Source organism: Triticum urartu, chromosome 5, assembly GCF_003073215.2.
Source record: "Triticum urartu cultivar G1812 chromosome 5, Tu2.1, whole genome shotgun sequence".
Classification (NCBI taxonomy): Eukaryota; Viridiplantae; Streptophyta; class Magnoliopsida; order Poales; family Poaceae; genus Triticum; species Triticum urartu.
The window spans coordinates 71,644,780-71,672,352 of NC_053026.1; positions in this window are offsets into that span (position 1 = coordinate 71,644,780).

The following is a 27,573-nucleotide window of genomic DNA, read 5'->3' on the forward strand; positions in this document are numbered from 1 at the left end:
CTAACCTATTAACCGGAGGCCCAACCCAGAATTGCTGTTGTTTTTGCCTATTTCAGTGTTTCGAAGAAACGGAATATCAAATGGAGTCCAAACGGAATGAAACCTTTGGGAACGTGATTTTCTCACCGAACGTGATCCAGGAGACTTGGACCCTACGCCAAGGCATCAGCGAGGCGGTCACGAGGGTGGGGGGCGCGCCCCCCTAGGGCGTGCCCCCTGCCTCGTGGGCCCCTCGGAGCTCCACCGACGTACTTCTTCCTCCTATATATACCTACGTACCCCCAAATGATAAAGACAGGAGCCAAAAACCTAATTCCACCACCGCAACTTTCTGTATCCACGAGATCCCATCTTGGTGCCTGTTCCGGAGCTCCGTCGGAGAGGGCCGCTATCACGGAGGGCTTCTACATCATCATAGCCCCTCCGATGAAGTGCGAGTAGTTTACCTCAGACCTTCGGGTCCATAGTTAGTAGCTAGATGGCTTCTTCTCTCTTTTTGGATCTCAATACAAAGTTCTCCCCCTCTCTCGTGGAGATCTATTCGACGTAATCTTCTTTTTGCAGTGTGTTTGTTGAGACCGATGAATTGTGGGTTTATGATCAAGTCTGTCTATGAATAATATTTGAATCTTCTCTGAATTATTTTATGTATGATTGGTTATCTTTGCAAGTCTCTTCGAATTATCCGTTTGGTTTGTCCAACTAGATTGGTAGTTCTTGCCATGGGAGAAGTGCATAGCTTTGGGTTCGATCTTGCAGTGTCCTTTCCCAGTGACAGAAGCGGCAGCAAGGCACGTATTGTATCGTTGCCATCGAGGATAACAAGATGGGGTTTATTTCATATTGCATGAATTTATCTCTCTACATCATGTCATCTTGCTTAAGGCGTTACTCTGTTTTTTAACTTAATACTCTAGATGCATGCTGGATAGCGGTCGATGAGTGGAGTAATAGTAGTAGATGCAGAATTGTTTTGGTCTACTTGTCACGGACGTGATGCCTATATACATGATCATGCCTAGATATTCTCATAACTATGCTCAATTCTGTCAATTTCTCAACAGTAATGTGTTCACCCACCGTAAAATACTTATGCTCTTGAGAGAAGCCACTAGTGAAACCTATGGCCCCCGGGTCTATTCTCATCATATCAATCTCCATCACTTTAATCTTGCTTTGCTTTTTTACTTTGCCTTTTACTTTTTACTTTGCATCTTTATACCAAAATATTATATCTATCAGATCTCACTCTCGTAAGTGACCATGAAGGGATTGACAACCCCTAATCGCGTTGGTTGCGAGTAGCTATCGTTTTGTGCACGTACGAGGGACTTGAGCGTAGCCTCCTACTGGATTGATACCTTGGTTCTCAAAAACTGAGGGAAATACTTACGCTACTCTGCAGCATCATCCCTTCCTCTTCAGGGAAATCCAACGCAAGCTCAAGAGGTAGCATCCATCACATCATTCTCTAATGATGTGATCCCGTTCATCAAATGACAACACATGTCTATGGTCAGGAAACTTAACCATCTTTGATTAACGAGCTAGTCAAGTAGAGGCATACTAGGGACACTCTGTTTTGTCTATGTATTCACACATGTACTAAGTTTGCGGTTAATACAATTCTAGCATGAATAATAAATATTTATCATGATATAAGGAAACATAAATAACAACTTTATTATTGCCTCTAGGGCATATTTCCTTCAGTCTCCCACTTGCACTAGAGTCAATAATCTAGTTCACATCGCCATGTGATTTAACACAAATAGTTCACATCTTTATGTGATTAGTTCGCATCTCCATGTGACTAATACCCAAAGGGTTTACTAGAGTCAATAATCTAGTTCACATTGCTATGTGATTAACACCCAAAGAGTGATCATGTTTTGCTTGTGAGAAAAGTTTAGTCAACGGGTCTGTCACATTCAGATCCGTATGTATTTTGCAAATTTCTATGTCTACAATACTTTGCACGGAGCTACTCTAGCTAATTTCTATGTCCCTCCCAAGCCGCGCGTGCCCCCTGCCATATATAACCGAGGGGGAAGGAAAGAGAGAGGGGGGGGGGGGGCGGAAGGAGGTTCGAATCCTAATCCACACTTTCCTTGCCCTCCCCTATTTCCTTCTCCTCCTCATAGGGCTGGCCTCTATAGGGGCGCACCAGGGCTGGTGTGTTCCCTCACTTGGCCCATAAGGCCCATATCTTTGCCGGAGGTGCCTGAAACTCCTTTCCGGTGACCCGATAAATACCCGGTACACTCCGGAACACTTCTGGTGTCCGAATACCATCATCCTATATATAAATCTTTACCTCTCGACCATTTAGAGACTCCTCGTCATGTCCATGAGCTCATCCGGGACTCCGAACAACATTCAGTCACCAAATCACATAACTCATATAATACTATATTGTCAACGAACGTTAAGCGTGCGGACCCTACGGGTTCGAGAACTATGTAGACATGACCAAGACACTTCTCTGGTCAATAACCAATAGCGGAACCTGGATGCTCATATTGGCTCCTACATATTCTATGAAGATCTTTATCTGTCGAACCGTTATGACAACATACGTTATTCCCTTTGTCATCGGTATGTTACTTGCTCGAGATTCGATCGTCGGTATCTACAAACCAAGTTCAATCTCGTTACCAACAAGTCTCTTTACTCGTTTCGTAATACATCATCCTGCAACTAACTCATTATTTACTTTGCTTGCAAGGCTTCTTGTGATGTGCATTACCGAGAGGGCCCAGAGATACCTCTCCGATTATCGGAGTGACAAATCCTAATCTCGATCTATGCCAACCCAACAAACACCTTCAGAGATACCTGTAGAGCATATTTATAATCACCCAGTTACGTTGTGACGTTTTATAGCACACAAGGTATTCCTCCGGTATCCAGGAGTTGCATAATCTCATAGTCAAAGGAATATGTATTTGACATGAAGAAAGCAATAGCAATAAAACTAAATGATGATAATGCTAAGCTAACAAATGGGTCATGTCTATCACATCATTCTCCTAATGATGTGACCCATTCATTAAATGACAACACATGTCTATGGTTAGGAAACTTAACCATCTTTGATTAACGAGCTAGTCTAGTAGAGGCTTACAAGGGACACGGTGTTTTGTCTATGTATTCACACATGTATCAAGTTTTCGGTTAAAAAAATTCTAGCATGAATAATAAACATTTATCATGACATAAGGAAATATAAAATAACAACTTTATTATTGCCTTTAGGGCATATTTCCTTCAGTCTCCCACTTGCACTAGAGTCAATAATCTAGTTCACATTGCCATGTGATTTAACACCAATAGTTCACATCTTTATGTGACTAACACCCATGGTTCACATCGCCATGTGACCAACACCCAAAGGGTTTACTAAAGTCAATAATCTAGTTCACATCACTATGTGATTAACACACAAAGAGTATTAAGGTGTGATCATGTTTTGCTTGTGAGAGAAGTTTAGTCAATGGGTCTGCCACATTCAGATCCATATGTATTTTGCAAATTTCTATGTCTACAATGCTCTGCATGGAGCTACTCTAGCTAATTGCTCCTAGGTTCAATATGTATCTAGATTGAGATTTAGACTCATCTAGATCAGTGTCAAAGATTGCATCGATGTAACTCTTTACGCCGAACTCTTTATCACCTCCATAACCAAGAAACATTTCCTTAGTCCTCTTTAAGGTAACTAGGGATAATTTTGACCGCTGTCCAGTGATCTTGTCCTGGATCACTATTGTACCCCCTTGCCAAACTCATGGCAAGGTGCACAACAAGTTTGGTATACAGCATGGCATACTTTATAGAACCTATGGCTGAGGTATAGGGAATGACATTCATTCTCTCTTTGTCTTCCGTCGTTGTCGGGTTTTGAGTCTTTACTCAACTTCACGCCTTACAATACAGGCAAGAACTCCTTCTTTGACTGATCCATTTTGAACTCCTTCAAAATCTTGTCAAGGTATGTACTCATTGAAAGTCTTATCAAGCGTCTTGATCTATATCTATAGATCTTGATGCCCAATATGTAAGCAGCTACACTGAGGTCTTTCATTGAAAAACTTTTATTCAAGTATCCTTTTATGCTATCCAGAAATTCTATATCATTTCCAATCAACAATATGTCATCTCCACATATAATATTAGAAATGTAACAGAGCTCCCACTCACTTTCTTGTAAATACAGGCTTCTCCGAAAGTCTGTATAAAACCATATGCTTTGATCACCTCATCAAAGCGTATATTCCAACTCCGAGATGCTTGCACCAGTCCATAGATGGATCGCTGGAGCTTGCACACTTTGTTTGCACCTTTAGGATCGACAAAACCTTCTGGTTGCATCATATGCAACTCTTATTTAAGAAATCCATTAAGGAATGCAGTTTTGACGTCCATTTGCCAGATTTCGTAAATCATAAAATGCGGCAATTGCTAACATGATTTAGACAGACTTAAGCATCGCTACGGGTGAGAAAGTCTCATCATAGTCAACTCCTTGAACTTGTCGAAAACATTTGCGGCAAGTTGAGCTTTGTAGACAGTAACATTACCATCAACGTCAGTCTTCTTCTTGAAGATCCATTTATTATCTATGGCTCAACGATCATCGGGCAAGTCCACCAAAGTCCACACTTTGTTCTCATACATGGATCCTATCTCAGATCTCATGGCCTCAAGCCATTTGTTGGAATCTGGGCTCATCATAGCTTCTTCATAGTTCATAGGTTCAACGTGGTCTAATAACATGACTTCCAGGACAGGATTATCGTACCACTCTGGTGCAGATCGTGCTCTGGTTGACCTGCGAGGTTCAGTAGCAACTTGATCTGAAGTTTCATGATCATTATCATTTGCTTCCTCTCTAGTTGGTGTAGGAATCACGGGAACTTTTGTTATGTGCTACTATCCAATTGTAGAGAAGGTACAATTACCTCATCAAGTTCTACTTTCCTCCTACTCACTTCTTTCGAGAGAAACTCCTTCTCTAGAAAGGATCCATTCTTAGCAACAAAGATTTTGCCTTATGATCTGTGGAAGAAGGTGTACCCAATTGTTTCCTTAGGGTATCCTATGAAGACGCACTTCTCCGATTTGGGTTCGAGCTTATAAGGCTGAAGCCTTTTGACATAAGCGTCGCAATCCCAAACTTTAAGAAACACAACTTAGGTTTCTTGCCAAACCACAGTTCATACGGTGTCGTCTCACCGGATTTAGACGGTGCCCTATTTAACATGAATGCAGCTGTCTCTAATGCATAACCCCAAAACGATAGTGGTAAATCAGTAAGAGACATCATAGATCACACCATATCTAATAAAGTACGGTTACGACATTCGAACACACCATTACGCTGTGGTGTTCCAGGTGCCATGAGTTGTGAAACAATTCCACATTGTTTTAAATGAAGGCCAAACTCATAACTCAAATATTCGCCTCCGTGATCAGATCATAGAAACTTTATTTTCTTGTTACGATGATTCTCCACTTCACTCTAAAATTCTTTGAACTTTTCAAATGTTTCAGACTTGTGTTTTATTAAATAGATATACCCATATCTACTAAAATCATCTGTGAAGGTTAGAAAATGATGATACCCACCGCATGCCTTAACACTCATTGGACTGCATATATTGGTATGTATTATTTCCAATAAGTCATTGGCTCGCTCCATTGTTCCAGAGAACGGAGTTTTAGTCATCTTGCCCATGAGGCATGGTTCGCAAGTATCAAATGATTCATAATCAAGTGATTCCAAATGCCCATCTGCATGGAGTTTCTTCATGCACTTTACACCAATATGACCTAAAAGGCAGTGCTACAAATATGTTGCACTATCATTATCAACTTTGCATCTTTTGGCATCAATATTATGAATATGTGTATCACTATGATCGGGGTTCAATAAACCATTCACATTGGGTGTATGACCATTGAAGGTTTTATTCATGTAATCAGAACAACAATTATTCTCTGACTTAAATGAATAACTGTATTGCGATAAACATGATCTAATCATATTCATGCTCAACACAAACACCAAATAACATTTATTTATGTTCAACACTAATCCCAAAGGTAGAGGGAGTGTGCGATGGTGATCGTATCAACCTTGGAATCACTTCCAACACACATCGTCACTTTACCCATAACTATTCTCTGTTCAGTCTGCAAATCATGTTTCGAATTACTAATCTTAGCAACTGAACCGGTATCAAATACCCAGGGGTTGCTTTGAACACTAGTAAAGTACACATCCTTCTTATCCGCCATGTATTTGGGGCAGTTTCGCTTCCAGTGACCAGTCCCTTTGCAGTAGAAGCACTCGATCTCAGCCTTGGGTCCAGCTTTGGGCTTCTTCACGGGAGTGGCAACTTTCTTGACATTCTTCTTGAAGTTCCTCTCTTTCCTTTGCCTTTTTCTTGAAATTAGTGGACTTGTTAACCATCAACACTTGATTCTCTTTCTTGATTTCTACCATCGCCGATTTCAGCAACGCGAAGAGCTCGGGAATCATTTTTGTCATCCCTTGCATATTATAGTTCATCATGAAGTTTAGTAGCTTGGTGACAGTGACTAAAGAACTTTGTCAATCACTATCTTATCTGGAAGATTAACTCCCACTTGATTCAATTGATTGTAGTACCCAGACATTCTGAGCACATGCTCACTAGTTGAGCTATTCTCCTCCATCTTGTAGGCAAAGTACTTGTCAGAGGTCTCATACCTCTCGACACGGGCATGAGTCTGAAATACCAATTTCAGCTCTTGGAACATCTCATATGCTCTGTGGCATTCAAAACGTTTTTGAGGTCCTGGTTCTAAGCCATAAAGCATGGCGCACTAAACTATCAAGTAGTCATCATATCGAGCTTGCAAAACGTTCATAACGTCTGCATCTGCTCCTGCAATAGGTTCGTCACCTAGTGGTGCATCAAGGACATAATTCTTTTGTGTAGCAATGAGGATAATCCTTAGATCACGGACCCAGTCTGCATCATTGGTACTATCATCTTTCAACTTAGTTTTCTCTAGGAACATATCAAAAATACAAGGGAGCTATTTCGCGAGCTATTGATCTACAACATAGACAAGCAAAACTACTAAGACTAAGTTCATGATAAATTAAGTTCAATTAATCAGATTACTTAAGAACTCCCACTTAGATAGACATCCCTCAAGTCATCTAAATGATACGTGATACAAATCAACTAAACCATGTCCCATCATCACGTGAGATGGAGTAGTCATCAATGGTGAACATCTCTATGTTGATCATATCTACTATATGATTCATATTCGACCTTTTGGTCTCTAGTGTTCCGAGGCCATGTATGTACATGCCAGGCTCGTCATGTTTAACACGATTATTCCGCATGTGCAAAATTGTCTTGCACCCATTGTATGTGAATGTAGAGTCTATCACACCCGATCATCACGTGGTGTCTCGGCACGACGAACTGTCGCAACGGTGCATACTCAGGGAGAACACTTATACCTTCAAATTTAGTTAAGGGATCATCTTATAATGCTACCGCCGTACTAAGTAAAATAAGATGCATAAAAGATAAACATCACATGCATTCATAATATCTGACATGATATGGCCATCATCATCTCGTGCTTTTGATCTCCATCTCCAAAGCATCGTCATGCTCTCCATCGTCACTGGCTCGACACCTTGATCTCCATCGCAGCGTCGTGGTCGTCTTGCCAACTATTGCTTCTATAACTATCACTAACGCATATTGATAAAGTAAACCAATTACATGGCGTCTGCATTTCATACAATAAAGAGACAACCATAAGGCTCCTGCCGGTTGCCAGTAACTTTCTACAAAACATGATCATCTCTTACAATAATGTATATCACATGATGTCTTGACCATATCACATCACAACATGCCCTGCAAAAACAAGTTAGACGTCCTCTACTTTGTTGTTGCAAGTTTTACGTGGCCGCTACGGGCTTCTAGCAAGAACCATTCTTACCTATGCATCAAAACCACAACGGTGATTTATCAAGTTTGCTGTTTTAACCTTCAACAAGGACAGGCCGCTGTCAAATTCGATTCAACTAAAGTAGGATAAACATACACCTGCCAACCACCTTTATGCAAAACTAGTTGCATGTATGTTGGTGGAACCGGTCTCATGAACGTGGTCATGTAAGGTTGGTCCGGGCCGCTTAATCTAATAATACCGCCGAATCAAAATAAGACATTGGTGGTAAGAAGTATGACGATCACCACCTGTCGTGGGTTTGTCACGGCAGATGTCCTTGTGAAAGGACTTAGTCGTGGAGCCATCGCGACGGGTTAGCTTAAAGGGGTTAAACCGGACAAGGGGACACGGGGAGTTTTATACTAGTTCGGCCCCTTCGAGGAAGGTAAAAGCCTACGTCTAGTTGTGATTGGTATTGCTAGGGTTTCGAAGGCCAGGGAGCGAATCCGCTTTGTCTGGCTCTCGAGTTGTTGTCTGTCCCTTGAACCGCTGCCGGGTCGTCCCCTTATATAATTGGGTGGCGCCCGTCGGTTTACAGAGTCCCGAAGCCGGATCATAAACGTCACCGGTTCGGTCTCTACACTTCCTATCTTACAAAGCAAGTTACATGATTAAGCCGGTTTAAATCTACAGGTCTTAACTCACTTCTGGGCCTTGAGCCTTCGTAAAGCGCTATCATCTTCACGTCTTCATGGGCTTCTAATCTTCATGAAGTTAATCCGACTACTCCTGGCTGGTTTACGCCCAGTAGTAATATCCCCAACATTAGGCCCCAGATTGGTTTGAACTGGTTCATGTCAATCTCCATCACTTAGAAAAGATTCCTCCTTTACATTTTCACCTTGATCCTGTAAACCGCCGTGACGTCATGCTCCAGACCTTTAACAAACCGCCCTGACGTCATCTGTTCATTAAAGCTGAATATTACCTTCATTAACGCATCTCCAGTCATCGAGGTGACACCATTATTACTTATCCATTTTTTTGAGCTCCTCGATTCCCGCACTTGCCGTTGTATCGTTTCGCCTTATAAATAGGGGCAGGGGACCCTTTTTCCTTTCTTTCCTGCTACCCCTTCATCCCTTCTTCTTCCTCGCAAAGTCTCTGCTCCTGAGCGCCGCCACCATCGACAAGCCTCGCCTCTGCCTCGCCGTCGGCCGCTGCATCACCCTGACCGAACCAGAAAACCGCAGCTTCCCTCCGCCGTTCTTGCGATACCGGTAACATCTTTTACTTCCGCCCCAGATCTTACCTTTTTAGGGTTTCACTATTTGTCGGAGTTCATCGAAAAACTTCAGTGCTGTTCCTCTCTTTTCTTATCTGTAGCATTCGAGGCTAGGCTGGACCTGTTGTTCTTGCGCGACTGTAGCCATAATCGTATTCTCCTCATTAAACTCCCTCTTTATATCAAGAACTTCTTTATCTGAATCTGCTGAACTATTTAAGTACCCGAAGCTTGAACCTGAATATATTCCAGTTTCTGTCATCCCTTAGATCCGAAAATTTTATATAAACCTGTGAGATCTGTTTCCCCTTACTTAGGTATTTTTAGATCTGTACTCCTCACACCAATATAGACGGTGTAACTTTGCATAGCAATCAATACCATTAGCCCTCTGTTAAACCGGAGGAGCCCTTTACCTCCATAGTTATACTCCGGTTTAACAGTGTCTGGGTACCCATGTTCTGGTACTGCCTTGTTATCTATTATTGCATTGATCTCCGGTTTATGCAATTTCACATATCAGTATATCTTTTACTCCATTGCATCTTGTATGTCATCCTGAGTGATTTATAAACCGTCCTTTTGTTTCCAGCTTGTTTGTTCCACAATGGCCAAGCAATTTACCACTTGCAACTGGGCTTGTTCCCGGGTCACGGAGGAACAATTGAATGATATGGTCAGCATCAGCTCCTTGCCTAAGAAAACTGAAATTAAATGGCGAGTTCCAGGAGCAGAAAATCCTCCCGCCCCAACGCAGGGTGAGGTGGTGGTCTTTGTTGACCACATAAGCCGTGGCTTCAAACCGCCAGGGTCAAAGTTTTACCGAGATGTGCTTGCCAATTTCCAACTCCATCCTCAAGACATCGGGCCCAACTCAGTATCCAATCTATGTAACTTCCAGGTCTTCTGTGAAGTGTACTTATAGGAAGAACCAACTGCAGAGCTGTTTCAGGACTTCTTTCACTTAAACCGGCGCACAGAATTTGTAAATGGCCCCAACACTGAACTTGGTGGTGTCTCAATTCAAAAGCGGAAAGAAGTTGAATTTCCTCATGCCAAACTGCACAGCCATCCAAAGGAATGGAACCAGACTTGGTTTTACTGCCGAGATACGTCCCCTGAAGATGAGAATCCCCTCCCAGGCTTTCGTGATCACCGGCTTTCCAACACCCATCCAATGCCATAACGCTTAAGCTCTGCAGAAAGGGCGAAATATGCCCCTCAACTCGCCAAACTCCGGGCTTTCATGGCCAACGGTTTAACAGGTGTTGATTTCGTGCGCTGTTGGATATCTTGGAGCATCTTGCCGCTAAGCCGGCGTCCCGGTTTAATGTGTGAGTACACCGGCGAGGTTGAAGACCCTCAACGCCATTGCAACATTCAAATAACTAATGAATAAGTCACTGAAGGTGTAAAGAAGATTTTGAATGAATCGGAACTAGTCTGTAGTCAAACCAGACTGAACCTCTTCTATACTAAGAACAGACCGCTTGCTGTAAGTACTATACTTCCTTTTCATCCTTGATATCTTTAATTTGTTCAACTTGTAATCCTTCTTCTGCGTATGTATGTACAGGGTGATGATCCCTTATGGAAACGGAAATTCATAGAAAAAGCAGTAAAGCCAACTGGGGATAAAGCGGTCAAACCTTCTCGCCCCAAAACCAAATCCGTCAAACGTACATAAAAACGGAAAACGGCTGACCGGATTAACATGGAACTTGATGATGATGCTGATGATCCGGAAGCTGAGGTAGAAATTGACTCACTTGGCTTCCTTTTCATGCATCTCATTAACAATGATCTTCCTCAGGAGGACGCAGAAGGCAGTCAAGCTGATGATGTAGAGGTAATTACCCTTTCCTCCGGTTCAGACTCTAATACAACACAAAAACCCGTCAAGCAGTCCGGAAAGTAAGCTTTTCTCATCCTCTTGCTCATTTGGATCCAACATTTATTTTGAAGACTCAGCAACATGAAGCTCGCCGGATAACCCGGCACAGTGGCCAACAGGTTACTTCAACCGGTTTACCTGACACCCCGGTTCGAAAGCGCCGGTCTGAGGTCTCTCCTACTCCTGACAATTCTTACCCCAAGGCAGGTTATTTCAAACAACCTCTTAATCTGTCTGATTCAAATTATCAGGTGACACCTCCCTCATCTTCTGGTGAATCGACAGCAACTCAACTCCCCCCTTTGAAAACTGTGGCTGGGTAAGCTTTGTAACCTTTCATCTCAATGCGTTGTAAATCTGGAATAAAATGTTAACCCTCGTTTTAATTTTGTCTGTAGAGCCAAAGCCAGACCCAGCAAGAAAGCTCGGGTCAACAATCCACCCAAAGACCCAGCCACTGAAGAAGAAGAACCAAGAGGTGAACCGGAACAAACTTGTGAACCGGAGGGCCCTCATCCTGAAGCCACCTCTGATGAACCGCCCCTTCAAGGACAAAACACTGATGAACCAACAGATGCTGAGCCTGCCACTCCTGACACCGAACCGGCAGAGCCAAATCGGGCTAGTCCGGTGAGAGATGTTGAGACTCCATTATCACCAGCCAAAAACACTGAAGGCCAAGGATATGCCGTTATTATTACTGGAATGGGCCACAGCTCTCCTGGCCATCCCGTAGCCTTAGCTCAACATAGTGCCAAAGAAGAGCGGGCTGCTAGGGAAAAAGGCAAATGGAGTAGTGATTTAGCAAGTTATGCTCATCTCAACGCTGAAGAGCTTCACTCTGGCTTCTTGAACCGCTTGCACTCAAACCGGGACTATGAAGCTGGTTTGGTGAATTTGATGAAAGAGCAATATGAGGTATTTTCATCTCCCTTTGTTTGTTAATTCAAAGTTGAAATACTAGCCCAAGTAGCCCCCAAGGGCCGTTTTATGATGTTAATCATAAACCGGGTCTGTGTAGCATTTTAAGTTTCTCATCATTGATCCTCAAAATGTCAGGTCTCTAATAAGAACCAAGACTTATCTTTAAACAATTAGATAGCTTCCGCAGCATAGCCCCCAAAGGCTAGTTTAACTTGGCAAGTTAATCCGGGTTTTAGTCCATGCATCCGTTTTAGAACAGACGTACATTAGCCCCCAAGTGTCTAGGATAATGCTTGCATTGTTCTGGAGACTTGTATAAAATGTAGTACTTTAGAGCAAATAGGCATTAGCCCCCAAGTATGAAGTGCATAACTTGTTATACGCTTTGTACTTAGAACATATATATCCTGTTGTTTGATATATCTTCAATGTTGCAGGCTGATCTGAGGAATAGAGACGCCCGAAACGCTGACTTGCAAGAGAATGTGAAGTCACAACAAGAAGAAGCTACCAAAGCCAAAGAGTAGCTGACCAAAGCCCTGGCCGCAATGGAAAAACTGAAAGAATCTTTCAACAAGGACCGTGCTGATTGGGAAATCAAAAAAATCCGGTTTAATAAAAAGTGCTGAAGACGCCAAGGCTGCCCTGAAACCAGTTGTGGAAGAACTATCTGGTTTGAAACGGCAAATTAACACTATGACTTCTGCTATCTTTGGTAAGTATATCCTTTATATATTTGGTGCAACTCATGGAATCTTATCATTGATCAGACTACTGATGTTAAAGCGTGACAGGCACCTGGATTGCTCATCTTGGTACAGACATGCGCATGAAGCTCAAAGCGGCATATACTTTGATCGAACAGTTGTACTCTGGATCTCAGCGGGCTATCTGCACAGGGGCTTACAACAAACTGGCCCCAACCTTGATAAAAGAAACACTTGAGAAGCTGGCCATGTTACCAGCCCGGATTGCCGAGTTGAAGAAGGCAGCTGCTAGAGCAGGAGCTTTAACCGCACTTATTCGAGCCAAAGCCTGGATTCCAGACCTTGAAGCGGCGGACATCATTAAAGGATATCTAGGCGTGAAGGAGGACAGTTCAGACTTCGACAATGATGACCTTCGGCGGCTGACCAAAGAGATGCGGCCAATAGCCAGCAAGCTGGCTGAAGACACAGACTTGTCCCATTTTCAACCGGCTTATGACGCTGAAGGGAAAAGACAGCCTGCGGAAATCCATGAAGTTGAAGCACTTGTGCCTCCGATTCGTAAGCACACTTATGCTCCTGATATTAATCCATCCAATCTTATCCATGAAGAGGCAGTCTTTCAAGCTTTAACTGGAATCGATTGGTCAACAGTTGATTTCCAGTGTTTGGGGAGGGATGAAGAAGTGCCCACACCAACTGACCCTCAACCATCAAACCGTCCAGACGAAGCGTCTTAAACCGGTCGCCGGTTTACTGGCTACTGTGTGCCGATACTTTGAAAAACAATTATGCAATTGGAGCCGCTTTGAAAGCTTCTTGTAATAGGATAGCCAAAACTCCGTTATCTGCCATGCCATCGAGCATGTTTTGTAATACCTCGTGACAACTTGTTCCATCTTTGGGATATATTTATGCATAGCTCAGGAATAGTTTCGTTCCCGAATACAAAAACTTGCAAAGTGTCCTAGTGGTTTACCACTGGACGGGTTATGATGCTCAATATATATACAATACTTAGATGAATGATCAAAGTTGTTTGTATAAGAAGTGATATGTGCAACATACCTTATTGGTTGACCAACTTGTTTTGGTAAAGGTGCTAACACCAATACGGAGTGATAATAACTCCATCCTTATAATGCCGGATTATGATAATAAACCGTACTGGGACATAACAATCACCGGGTTTTCTTTATAACACTGGTGATCTAGTCAAACCAGACCGGGACAATGAACACCGTTTATAACTGATCATGCACTGACAACTTCTAGTTAAAAGGCAAGCCGGGTCAAGGACGCCGAGTTATCAAAATACACTTATGAATCTCAACAAATAAACCTCAAAAAGGAAATATGCAAGGCTTTTTACGAGCTGCCAGGCTCCAAATCGAGGCTTTTCATGGGCTGCCAGGCCTCTGAGTTAAACCATTTAACAAAGCCTTTTAAGATGGGCCTGCAATTAACCAATCGTCGTTTTAACTTTGACAAGTTCAGGGTCTGTAAAAGATTGACTTGTCAAACATTCGGCGGGTCATACCAGGATTACCTGGACAGGAGTGGCTTACTTGATGAAGGCAGGTTAACCCGGGGTTTTAGGTGAATACACCAGGCTTCCAAGCCGTGGCTTGATAGCCAATTACAAGTGTCCTTTCAAACTCTTTGTTGCTTTGCAAAAAGAGCCCCCAAGTAACTTTGTGAGCTGTGCTTAGTGTGTGCCCATGTTTGAGGCTGTGCTTTGTACAACACTCTCTTTGGCTCTACATATTTTTCTTTTGTGGCTTAAACGCCTATCAAGAGGTGTAGCTATGGTGTGATAACAACCAAGCCCCCTAGTGATATCCCTTCGTGGTGTCAAACCGATCAAGAGGTGTAGCTATGGTTCAGATATGACCAAGCCCCCTAGTGATTTTCTTTATATCCGTGCGGCTGCTGAGACCAGATTAACAAAAAACTTTACTTTGTCAGTAAACTCTTGTAAGCACACACAGGATGTAAAAAGAATAGATAGCCCGCTGTTACGGAGGCTCCGATTTATTATATGATATTATATGATATATACATCATCATAAATATGTACATATGAAGAGCCTATGGCTTCAAGTATAGTAAGGCCTAAGAAAAGCTATGTTCCATGGCTGCTTGGTCTCCTCCAATTTATGTGAGTCTTTGTGCTCTCGAACATCAATGAGGTAGTAAGACCCATTGTGTAGATTCTTGCTGACCACAAAGGGTCCTTCCCAAGGTGGGGATAGCTTGTGCATATCAGTCTGATCCTGGATGAGCCGGAGCACCAAATCGCCTTCTTGAAAGGTTCTGGTCTTAACCCGGCGGCTTTGATAACGTCGGAGATCTTGTTGATAAATCGCCGAACGTGCTGCTGCAAGATCACGCTCTTCATCCAACAGGTCCAGGGAATCTTGACGTGCCTTCTCATTATCAGCTTCAACGTAGGCTGTCACACGGGGCGAGTCGTGACGGATGTCACTAGGAAGAACTGCCTCCGCTCCATAAACCATGAAGAAAGGTGTGTAACCCGTAGACCTATTGGGTGTGGTGTTGATGCTCCATAACATAGAAGGTAGCTCCTCAACCCAACAACTCGGTGTCCGCTTTAAAGGAACCATAAGCCTAGGTTTGATACCTCGTAGAATTTTTGATTTGCCCTTTCCGCTTGACCATTAGACTGGGGGTGAGCTACTAATGCTAGATCGAGCCGGATGTGCTCACGTTGGCAAAATTCCTCCATCTCCCCTTTTGACAGGTTAGTACCATTATCAGTTATAATACTGTGTGGAAAGCCAAATCGGAATATCACCTTTTTGATGAACTTAACCGCCGTGGCCACATCACACTTACTGACTGGTTCTGCCTCCACCCATTTGGTAAATTCATCAAGTGCTACTAACAGGTGGGTCTTTTTGTCCTTGGATCGCTTGAAGGGTCCAACCATATCAAGCCCCCAAGTCGCAAACAGCCAAGTTATTGGAATCATCCTCAGCTCTTGAGCCGGAATGTGCGCACGGCGGGCAAATTTTTGACAACCGTCACATCTCTTGACTAAATCGTCCGCATCAACATGCGCTGTCAACCAGTAAAAACCGTGACGAAAAGCTTTAGCCACCAAAGATTTTGAACCGGCGTGGTGACCGCAATCTCCTTCATGAATTTCTCGCAAAATCTCACAACCCTCTTGAGGAGAAACACAACGCTGAATTGCTCCTCAAACGCTGTAATGATGTAACTCCCCGTTGAGTATGGTCATGGACTTGGAACGCCGGATTATCTGTCGAGCCAACGTTTCATCGTCTGGTAACTCGCCCCGGTTCATGTAAGCCAGATATGGGATTGTGTAATCCGGTATGACGTGTAGAGCTGCCACCAATTGAGCCTCCGGATCCGGAATAGCCAACTCTTCTTCGGTTGGTACCTTGACTGATGGATTATGCAGTACGTCAAGAAAGACATTTGGCGAAACCGGTTTACGCTGAGAACCAAGACGACTTAAAGTGTCCGCCGCTTCATTCTTTTCACCGGTCTATATGGTCCACCTGATAACCCTTGAAGTGACCAGCCACTGTGTCCACCTCTCGCCGATATGCAGCCATGAGTGGGTCTTTAGAATCCCAAGTGCCAGAGACCTGTTTAGCCACCAGATCTGAATCCCCGAAGCACTTAACCCGGCTTAAGTTCATATCCTTAGCCATCCGAAGACCGTGGAGCAAAGCCTCATATTCAGCTGCATTGTTACTACAAGGGAACATTAAACGGAGAACATAACAAAACTTATCACCTCGTGGGGAAGTTAGTATGACTCCAGCCCCCGAGCCCTCCAACTGTTTGGACCCATCAAAATGAATAGTCCAATATGTATTATCTGGTTTCTCTTCAGGTGCTTGTAACTCCGTCCAATCATTGATGAAGTCTACGAGTGCCTGGGATTTGATCATTGTGCGGGGTATGTATTTGAGTCCATGAGGTCCAAGCTCGATAGCCCACTTAGCAATCCGGCCAGTTGCTTCTCTGTTTTGAATGATATCTCCTAGAGGGGCTGAACTGACCACTATGATGGGATGGCCCTGAAAATAGTGTTTAAGCTTCCGGCTTGCCATAAACACTCCATACACCAGCTTCTGCCAATGTGGATACCTCTGCTTTGACTCAATGAGCACCTCACTGATATAATAAACCGGTCGTTGAACCGGATATTCCTTACAAACTTCCGTGCACTCCACCACGATAGCCACGCTAACAGCTCGGGCATTAGCAGCCACATCTAGCGACAACGGCTCCTTATCGATCGGTGTTGCGAGCATGGGCGGTTCAGCTAACTGCCTCTTCAGATCCTCGAACGCTTTATTAGCTGCCTTGCTCCAGACAAAGTTATCTGTTTTCTTGAGCATCTGATATAAAGGGATGGCCTTCTCCCCGAGACGACTGATAAAACGGCTCAAAGCTGTAATCCGGCCGGCCAGACGTTGAACGTCACTGATACACGCCGGTTTAGCCAAAGATGTGATCGCTGGAATTTTTTCCGGATTAGCCTCGATGCCTCTGTTTGACACCAGAAAGCCCAAGAGCTTGCCTGTCGGGACACCAAAGATACACTTCTCCGGATTGAGCATCATCTTGTAAACCCGAAGGTTGTCAAAGGTTTCTCTCAAATCATCTATCAATGTTTCCTCCTTTCTGGACTTTATCACAATATCATCCACATATGCATGAACATTGCGCCCAATCTGCTTATGAAGGCAATTTTGAACACATCGCTGATAAGTTGCCTGGGCACTCTTGAGTCCAAAGGGCATGGAGACATAGCAGAAAGCTCCAAAGGGAGTTATGAAAGCTATCTTCTCCTAGTCCTTTACCGCCAATTTGATCTGATGATAACCAGAATAAGCATGCAGAAAACACAAACGGTCACAACCTGCCGTAGCATCAATTATCTGATCAATGCGAGGGAGGGCAAAGGGGTCTGCAGGGCAAGCCTTGTTTAAATCTGTGTAATCCACACACATACGCCAAGTGCCGTTTTTCTTAAGAACCAGCACCGGATTAGCCAACCACTCTGGATGAAAGACTTCCACGATAAACCCCGCGGCCAACAACCGAGCTACCTCTTCACCGATAGCCTTACGCCTTTCTTCATTGAAGCGGCGGAGAAACTGTCGGACCGGTTTAAACTTAGGATCGATATTAAGTCTGTGCTCAGCGAGTTCTCTCGGTACACCAGGCATGTCAGAAGGTTTCCATGCAAAGATGTCCCGGTTCTCACGGATGAACTCGATGAGCGCGCTTTCCTATTTGGGATCCAGGTTAGCGCTAATGCTGAATTGCTTGGATGAGTCGCCAGGAACAAAAACAATCATCTTAGTGTCTGTAGCCTATTTGAACTTCAACACCGGATCATGTTCCGTAGTCGGCTTTTTCAAAGAGGTCATATCTGCCGGATCAACTTGCTCCTTATAGAATTTCAACTCCTCCGTGGCACAAACTGACTCAGGATAAGCCGCATCGCCTTCCTCACACTCCAAAGCGATCTTTCTGTTTCCATGTACTATGATAGTCCCCTTATGACCTGGCATTTTAAGTTGTAGATAAACATAACACGGCCTTGCCATGAACTTAGCATAAGCCGGCCGCCCAAACAGGGCGTGATATGGGATTTTGATTTTTACCACCTCAAAAGTCAATGTTTCTGACCTCGAATCATAGTCATCTCCAAAAGCCATCTCCAAGGCTATCTTGCCTACCGGATATGCAGATTTACCAGGCACCACACCATGAAAAAGGTATTTGACGGTTTAAGATTCTTATCTGTCAACCCCATATGGCGGAATGTATCATAATATAGGATATTGATACTACTTCCCCCATCCATGAGCACTTTGGTGAACTTGTACCCCCAACTTGAGGGGCCACCACCAGGGCCAAGTGACCCGGATTGTCAACCGGGGGTGGGTGATCCTCTCTACTCCACAAGATGGGTTGCTTAGACCAGCGCAAATACTGAGGCACTGTCGGTTCAACAGAGTTTACTGCCCTCTTGTGAAGCTTATGATCACGCTTACACAAACTAGTAGTGAAGACATGATATTGCCCGCTATTTAGCTGCTTGGGATTGCTCTGGTAACCCGACTGCTGCTGCTACTGGTTCCCCTGATGATTGTAACTTCCCTGGTTGCCTTGGTGCCCTTGATTGATGTGTCCGGTTTGGTTGCCTTGAAACCCTAAACCGGAACGTCCACCTCCGTAACCCGGCCCGTGGTAACCACCTCCTGAACCGCCGGGTGGGCCATTATCATACTGGAATATATTGGAGTTCTTGAAATCCCGCATGATATAACCGTCCTTCCAAAGATGCGATGCGGGCTTCTCCTTTGATCCATGCTTTGGACAGGGTTGATTTAACAGGCGTTCCAAATTGGGGCCTGAACCTCCGCCCCTCTGGGGCTGCTTGCCCTTGCGGCGCTGGCCATTCTCCTAGGCATTGGTGTTAGATACAAAGTCCAAGCTGCTGTCGGCCATGCGCTTACCACTGTTCCCATGGCCTGCCAGATTATGCTGCTGACCCTTGGCGTTGCCATTCTTCTTCCCTTTCCCCGGTTTGCCCTCCTATGAATCTGGGTCCTTGGTATTATCTGAATCGGCGTATTTAACCAAAGCGACCATGAGCATTGACATATCATTGCAGTGACGCTTGAGCCTTCCTAACTTATGTTTGAGCGGCAGAAAACGGCAATTGCCCTCCAACGTTAGTACTGCGGTATCTGCATTGATACGATCCGATGAGTGCAAAATTGCTGAGACCCGCTTGACCCAATGGGTCGTGGACTCCCCTTCCTCTTGGACACAAGCGGCCAGATCCACGATTGACATCGGTTGTTTACAAGTATCCTTGAAGTTCTGGATAAACCGGTGCTACAAATCAGTCCATGATCCGACATAATTAACTGGTAAGCTCTTTAACCAAGTACGAGCTATTCCCTCCAACATCATGGTGAAGTATTTGGCACGTACCGCTTCGTCCACATCCAGCATCTCTGTTGCCATCTCGTAACTTTCAACCCATGCCTCTGGTTGCAAATCGGCGGTGTAATTGGGCACTTTACGAGGTCCTTTGAAATCCTTGGGCAGTCTCACATTACGCAAAGAGGGGGTGAGACACGGCACCCCTAAGGAACTGAAGACCACCCCTGGTTCTATTGAAGCGGTAGGGTGAACCGAAGTATGTTGACACGCTCCGTGTCGAGCTGCTAAATCGGCCTCCCGACGCGCACGTCCATGATCCACCACATCTTGTGCATTAGCACCTCCCCCTGCCGGGTTGTGCCCTCGCGGCGAGTTACGGCGACGTGCGCTGCTTGATACAGCCGGTTCATCCTCCACGTGTCTGCTGTAGCTCCGGCTTGGACGGGAAGTAGAATGAATCCTCTCCCGACTGTGTGAGTGTGCCTGCTGCTGGTTTAGCGCCGTTTGAAGGAGGTCTCTAGCCCGACGTGCCTCAATCGCAACTGCTGATTTGCCGTCAGTTGGGAGGGCTGTCAGGCGTGAAGCGGCGGCCACAATATTGTCCAACGGGTTGGAATAATGCCTGGGAGGTGTCGGTACATGCTGTGGCACAATGTTGTTCTGACAAGGTGGGTCCATCATGCGCGGTTGAACCGGCGCCCCCGTTCCTGGTGCCTCCGCCCGGTTTAGTACCGGCTGGTGACTAGCTCCTGCTCCTGGTGTGTTGAAGAGATTTCGCGGCTCATAGCCCGACGGGAGATGCGATCGGTACCTTCTTCTCAGGACTTCTTCAGAAGCGTTCTGATCCAGCCTAATCCGGTAGGCCCTTGCTTCCAATTCAGCCCGTTCTATAGCCATCCTAGCGTTCTCCGCCGCTAGGTCCGCTTTAGCCTGGGCTATCTGATCCTTTACCTTTGCAATCTCCGCGTTGTGCTGATCCCTGGCTGCTGCATCCACCTCTACGGCCATCAATGCTGCCAAAGCGTCAAACAAGTTAGATAGGACTTGAGCTGGAGGCGGCGCAGAGCTTCCTGCCCCCGCTGGTGTGGCCGTTGTTGAACCGGAGAGCATTGCTGCAGCAGTTGATGAGTGAGGCGCTGACTGTGTACCGGCCGTGAAGATAGCGGCCCGGTTTGGCAGGTCAGGGAGGTCCGTAATACTGTTGCCCTCGGATCCCCCACCAATCCGGCCATCTTGTAACTGATAGAGCGATTCAGTTTCTCAAGAAGACTCGTCGTCGGAACAGACAACAGTTTCTCCATCGGACGCCGGTCCGTCCTCATATTCTGCTCCATGGATAGCACCTACGAAGATGTGTTTCATCACGGGCTGAACCGGCGAAGAACTTGTACGCTGAGCCGTTTCAATGATGTCGGTGCAGGTGTCCGGCTCAGGGGCCGGTTCGCCAATCTTGCCGATGAAGACGTGAATCCCACCAAAGGGGACCCGGTACCAATATTCAATTAAATCGGCCTCGGGATCCCATCCTGCATTGTCGATGTAGAGCTTGCCGCGACGACTCTTCGTCATCCGGCCCACAGCGTATCCCTTGAGTCCATCAAAGCTGCCCTTCAAGAACTTGAAACCATCGTGCAATAGCCCCACGGTGGGTGCCAACTGTCGTGCGTTTGTCACAGCAGATGTCCTTGTGAAAGGACTTAGTCACAGAGCCATCACAACGGGTTAGCTTAAAGGGGTTAAACCAGACAAGGGGACACGGGGAGTTTTATACTAGTTCGGCCCCTTCGAGGAAGGTAAAAGCCTACGTCTAGTTGTGATTGGTATTGCTAGGGTTTCGAAGGCCAGGGAGCGAATCCGCTTTGTCTGGCTCTCGAGTTGTTGTCTGTCCCTTGAACCGCTGCTGGGTCGTCCCCTTATATACATGGGTGGCGCCCGTCGGTTTACAGAGTCCCGAAGACGGATCATAAACGTCGCCGGTTCGTTCTCTACACCTCCTATCTTACAAAGCAAGTTATATGATTAAGATTGTTTACATCTACAGGTCTTAACTCACTTCTGGGCCTTGGGCCTTCGTAAAGCGCTATCATCTTCACGTCTTCATGGGCTTCTAATCTTCATGAAGTTAATCCGGCTACTCCTGGCCGGTTTACGCCCAGTAGTAATACCCCCAACACAGCCCACAACTCTTTGTGTTCTACTCATGCATATCATCTACGCATGGACCTGGCTCGGATGCCACTGTCGGGAAATGTAGCATGCAATTTCAAAATTTTCCTACACTCACACAAGATCTATCTAGGAGATTCATAGCAACAAGATTGGGAGATTGTGTCCACGTACCCTCGTAGACCGAAAGCGGAAGCGTTTGACAACACTGTTGATGTAGTCGAATTTCTTCTAGCTCCAGCCGATCAAGCACCGAACGTATAGCACCTCCACACGTTCAGCTTGGTGACGTCCCTCGCCTTCTTGATCCAGCAAGGTGTCGAGGAAGTAGATGAGTTCCGTCAACACGATGGCGTGATGACGGTGATGGTGAAGTGATCCGTGCAGGGCTTCGCCTAAGCACCGCGAGAATATTATCGGGAGTGTAAACTGTGGAGGGGGCACCGCACATGGCTAACAATTGATGTTGTCTGTGCTAGGTGCCCCCCTCCTCATATATATAGGTGGGAGGGAGGGAGGAGCGGTCATAACAGACGCCAAAGTAGGAGGAATCCTACTTGGAGTCCCTCCCAAGCCGCCCGCGCCCCCTACCATATATAACCGAGGGGGAAGGAAAGAAGGGGGGAGAGGGAAGGAAGTAGGAATCCTAATCCACACTTTACTTGCCCCCCCTCTTTCCTTCTCCTCCTCATAGGGCTGGCCTCTATAGGGGCGCACCAGCGCTGGTGTGTTCCCTCACTTGGCCATAAGGCCCATATCTTTGCCGGAGGTGCCCGAAACTCCTTTCCGGTGACCCGATAAGTACCCGTACCCTCCGGAACACTTCTGGTGTCCGAATACCATCACCCTATATATCAATCTTTACCTCTCGACCATTTCAAGACTCCTCATCATGTCCGTGATCTCATAAGGGACTCCAAACAACATTCGATCACCAAATCACATAACTCATATAATACTATTGTTGGGGAATGCAGTATTTCAAAAAAATTCCTACGATCACGCAAGATCTATCTAGGAGATGCATAGCAACGAGAGGTGAGAGTGTGTCCACGTACCCTTCTAGACGGAAAGTGGAAGCATTAGATGTAGCCGAACGTCTTCACGATCCAACCGATCAAGTACCGAACACACGACACCTCCGCGATCTGCACACGTTCAGCTCGGTGACGTCCCTCGTACTCTTGATCCAGTTGAGGTCGAGGGAGAATTTCGTCAGCACGACGGCGTGATGATGGTGATGATGAAGTTACCGACGCAGGGCTTCTCCTAAGCACTACAACAATATGACCGAGGTGGAAATCTGTGGAGGGGGCACCGCACACGGCTAAGACAACTGTCAACTTGTGTATTCTAGGGTGCCCCCTGCCCCCGTATATAAAGGAGCAAGGGGGGAGGCCGGCCGGCCCTCATGGGGCGCGCTCCCAAGTAGAATTCCCACTAGGAATAGGAATCCTATTCCTAGTAGATTTCCAACAAGGGAAGAGAGGGGAAGGAAGGAGAGGGAGAAAGGGAGAAGGAAAGGGAGGGGGCGCCGCCCCCTCCTAGTCCAATTCGGACTCCTGAGGGGGCAGCCAGCCCTAGGTCCCTCTCCTCTTTCTCTCTCTCACAAGGCCCATGTTGGACCATTAGTTCCCCCAGGGTTTCTGATAACCCCCGGCACTCCGATATTTATCTGGTGACCCCAGAACTCATCCGTGTCCGAATAACACCATCCAATATATGAATATTTATGTCTCGACCATTTCGAGACTCCTCGACATGTCCGTGATCACATCCGGGACTCCGAACTACCTTTGGTATATCAAAACACATAAACTCATAATACCGATCATCATCGAACGTTAAGTGTGCGGACCCTACGGGTTTGAGAACTATGTAGACATGACAGAGACTCATCTCCGGTCAACAACCAACAGCGGAACCTGGATGCTCATAATTGTTCCTACATATTTTACAAAGATCTTTATCGGTCAAACCGCATAACAACATACGTTGTTCCCTTTGTCATCGGTATGCTACTTGCCCGAGATTCAGTAGTCGGTATCATCATACCTAGTTCAATCACGTTATCGGAAAGTCTCTTTACTCATTCCGTAATGCAACATCCTGCAACTAACTTATTAGTCACATTGCTTGCAAGGCTTATAGTGATGTGCATTATCGAGAGGGCCCAGAGATACCTCTCTGATACACGGAGTGACAAATCCTAATCTCGATCTATGCCAACTCAACAAACACCATTGGAGAAGAGCATCTTTATAGTCACCTATTTATGTTATGATGTTTGATAACACACTAAGTGTTCCTCTGGTATTCGGGAGTTGCATAATCTCATAGTCATAGGAACATGTATAAGTCATGAAGAAAGCAATAGCAATAAACTAAACAATCATAGTGCTAAGCTAACGGATGGGTCAAGTCAATCACATCATTCTCTAATGATGTGAACCCGTTCATCAAATGACAACTCATGTCTATGGTTAGGAAACTTAACCATCTTTGATTAACGAGCTAGTCAAGTAGAGGCATACTAGTGACACTCTGTTTGTCTATGTATTCACACATGTACTAAGTTCCCGGTTAATACAATTCTAGCATGAATAATAAACATTTATCATGATATAAGGAAATATAAATAACAACTTTATTATTGCCTCTAGGGCATATTTCCTTCAGTCTCTCACTTGCACTAGAGTCAATAATTTAGATTAATAGTAATGATTCTAACACCCGTGGATTCTTGGTGCTGATCATGTTTTGCTTGTGAGAGAGGCTTAGTCAACGAGTCTGCAACATTCAGATCTGTATGTATTTGGCAAATCGCTATGTCTCCCTCCTTGACTTGATCGTGGATGGAATTGAAGCGTCTCTTGATGTGCTTGGTTTTCTTGTGAATTCTGGATTCCTTTGGCAAGGCAATTGCACCAATATTGTCACAAAAATATTTACATTGGACCCGATGCACTAGGTATGACACCTAGATCAGATATGAACTCCTTCATCCAGACTCCTTCATTTGCTGCTTCCGAAGCAGCTATGTACTCTGCTTCGCACATAGATCCCGCCATGACGCTCTGCCTGGGACTGCACCAACTGACATCTCCACCATTCAATAAAAATACGTATCCGGTCATTGCATTAGAGTCATTCGGATCAATGTCAAAGCTTGCATCGACATAACCGTTTACGATGAACTCTTTGTCACCTCCATAAACAAGAAACTTATCCTTAGTCCTTTTGAGGTATTTCAGGATGTTCTTGACCGCTGTCCAATGATCCACTCTTGGATTACTTTGGTACCTCCCTGCTAAACTAATAGCAAAGGCACACATCAGGTCTGGTACACAACATTGCATACATGATAGAACCTATGGCTGAAGCATAGGGAATGACTTTCATTTTCTCTCTATCTTCTGAAGTGGTCGGGCATTGAGTCTGACTCAACTTCACACCTTGTAACACAGGCAAGAACCCTTTCTTTGCTTGATCCATCTTGAACTTCTTCAAAACTTTATCAAGGTGTGTGCTTTATAAAAGTCCAATTAAGCGTCTTGATCTATCTTTATAGATCTTGATGCCCAATATATAAGCAGCTTCACCGAGGTCTTTCATTGAAAAATTCTTATTCAAGTATCCTTTTATGCTATTCAGAAATTCAATATCATTTCCGATTAACAATATGTCATCCACATATAATATCAGAAATGCTACAGAGCTCCCACTCACTTTCTTGTAAATACAGGCTTCTCCAAAAGTTTGTATAAAACCATATGCTTTGATCACACTATCAAAGCGTATATTCCAACTCCAAGATGCTTGCACCAGTCCATAAATGGATCGCTAGAGCTTACACACTTTGTTAGCACCTTTTGGATCGACAAAACCTTCTGGTTGCATCATATACAACTCTTCTTTAAGATATCCATTAAGGAATGCAGTTTTGACATCCATTTGCCAAATTTCATAATCATAAAATGCGGCAATTGCTAACATGATTCAAATGGACTTAAGCATCGCTACGGGTGAGAAGGTCTCATCATAGTCAACTCCTTGAACTTGTCGAAAACCTTTCGCAACAAGTCAAGCTTTGTATACAGTAACATTACCGTGAATGTCGGTCTTCTTCTTGAAGATCCATGTATTCTCTATGGCTTGCCGATCATCGGGCAAGTCAACCAAAGTCCATACTTTTTTCTCATACATGGATCCCATATCAAATTTCATGGCCTCAAGCCATTTTGCAGAACCTAGGCTAATCATCGCTTCCTCATAGTTTGTAGGTTTGTCATGGTCAAGTAACATGACTTCCAGAACATGATTACCGTACCACTATGGTGCGGATCTTACTCTAGTTGACCTACGAGGTTCGCTAGTAACTTGATCAGAAGTTTCATGATCATCATCATTAGCTTCCTCACTAATTGGTGTAGGAATCACTGGAACTGATTTCTGTGATCAACTACTTTCCAATAAGGGAGCAGGTATAATTACCTCATCAAGTTCTACTTTCCTCCCACTCACTTCTTTCGAGAGAAACTCCTTCTCTAGAAAGGATCCAGTCTTAGCAACGAATATCTTGCCTTCGGATCTGTGATAGAAGGTCTACCCAACAGTCTCTTTTGGGTATCCTATGAAGAAACATTTCTCCGATTTGGGTTCGAGCTTATCAGGTTGAAGCTTTTTCATATAAGCATCGCAGCCCCAAACTTTAAGAAACGACAACTTGGGGTTTCTTGCCAAACCACAGTTCATAAGGTGTCGTCTCAATGGATTTCGATGGTGCCCTATTTAACGTGAATGCAGCCGTCTCTAAAGCATAACCCCAAAACGATAGCGGTAAATCAGTAAGAGACATTATAGATCACACCATATCTAATAAAGTGCGGTTACGACATTCGGACACACCATTACGCTGTGGTGTTCCAGGTGGTGTGAGTTGCGAAACTATTCCGCATTGTTTCAAATGAAGACCAAACTCATAAATCAAATATTCTCCTCCATGATTAGATCGTAGAAACTTTATTTTCTTGTTACGATGATTTTCCACTTCACTCTGAAATTCTTTAAACCTTTCAAATGTTTCAGACTTTTGTTTCATCAAGTAGATATACCCATATCTGCTCAAATCATCTATGAATGTCAGAAAATAATGATAGCCGCCACGAGCATCAACACTCATCGGACCACATACATCAGAATGTATTATTTCCAATAAGTCTGTTGCTTGTTCCATTGTTCCGGAGAATGGAGTCTTAGTCATCTTGCCCATGAGGCACAGTTCGCAAGCATCAAGTGATTCATAATCAAGTGATTCCAAAAGTCCATCAGCATGGAGTTTCTTCATGCGCTTTACACCAATATGACCTAAACGGCAGTGCCACAAATGAGTTGCACTATCATTATTAAAATTATATCTTTTGGCTTCAATACTATGAATATGTGTATCACTACTATCAAGATTTAGTAAAAATAGACCAATCATCAAGGGTGCATGACCACAAAAGATATTACTCATATAAATAGAGCAACCATTATTCTCTAATTTAAATGAATAATTGTCTCACATCAAACAAGATCCAGATATAATGTTCATGCTTAACGCTGCCACCAAATAAAAATTATTCAGGTCTAAAACTAATCCCGAAGGT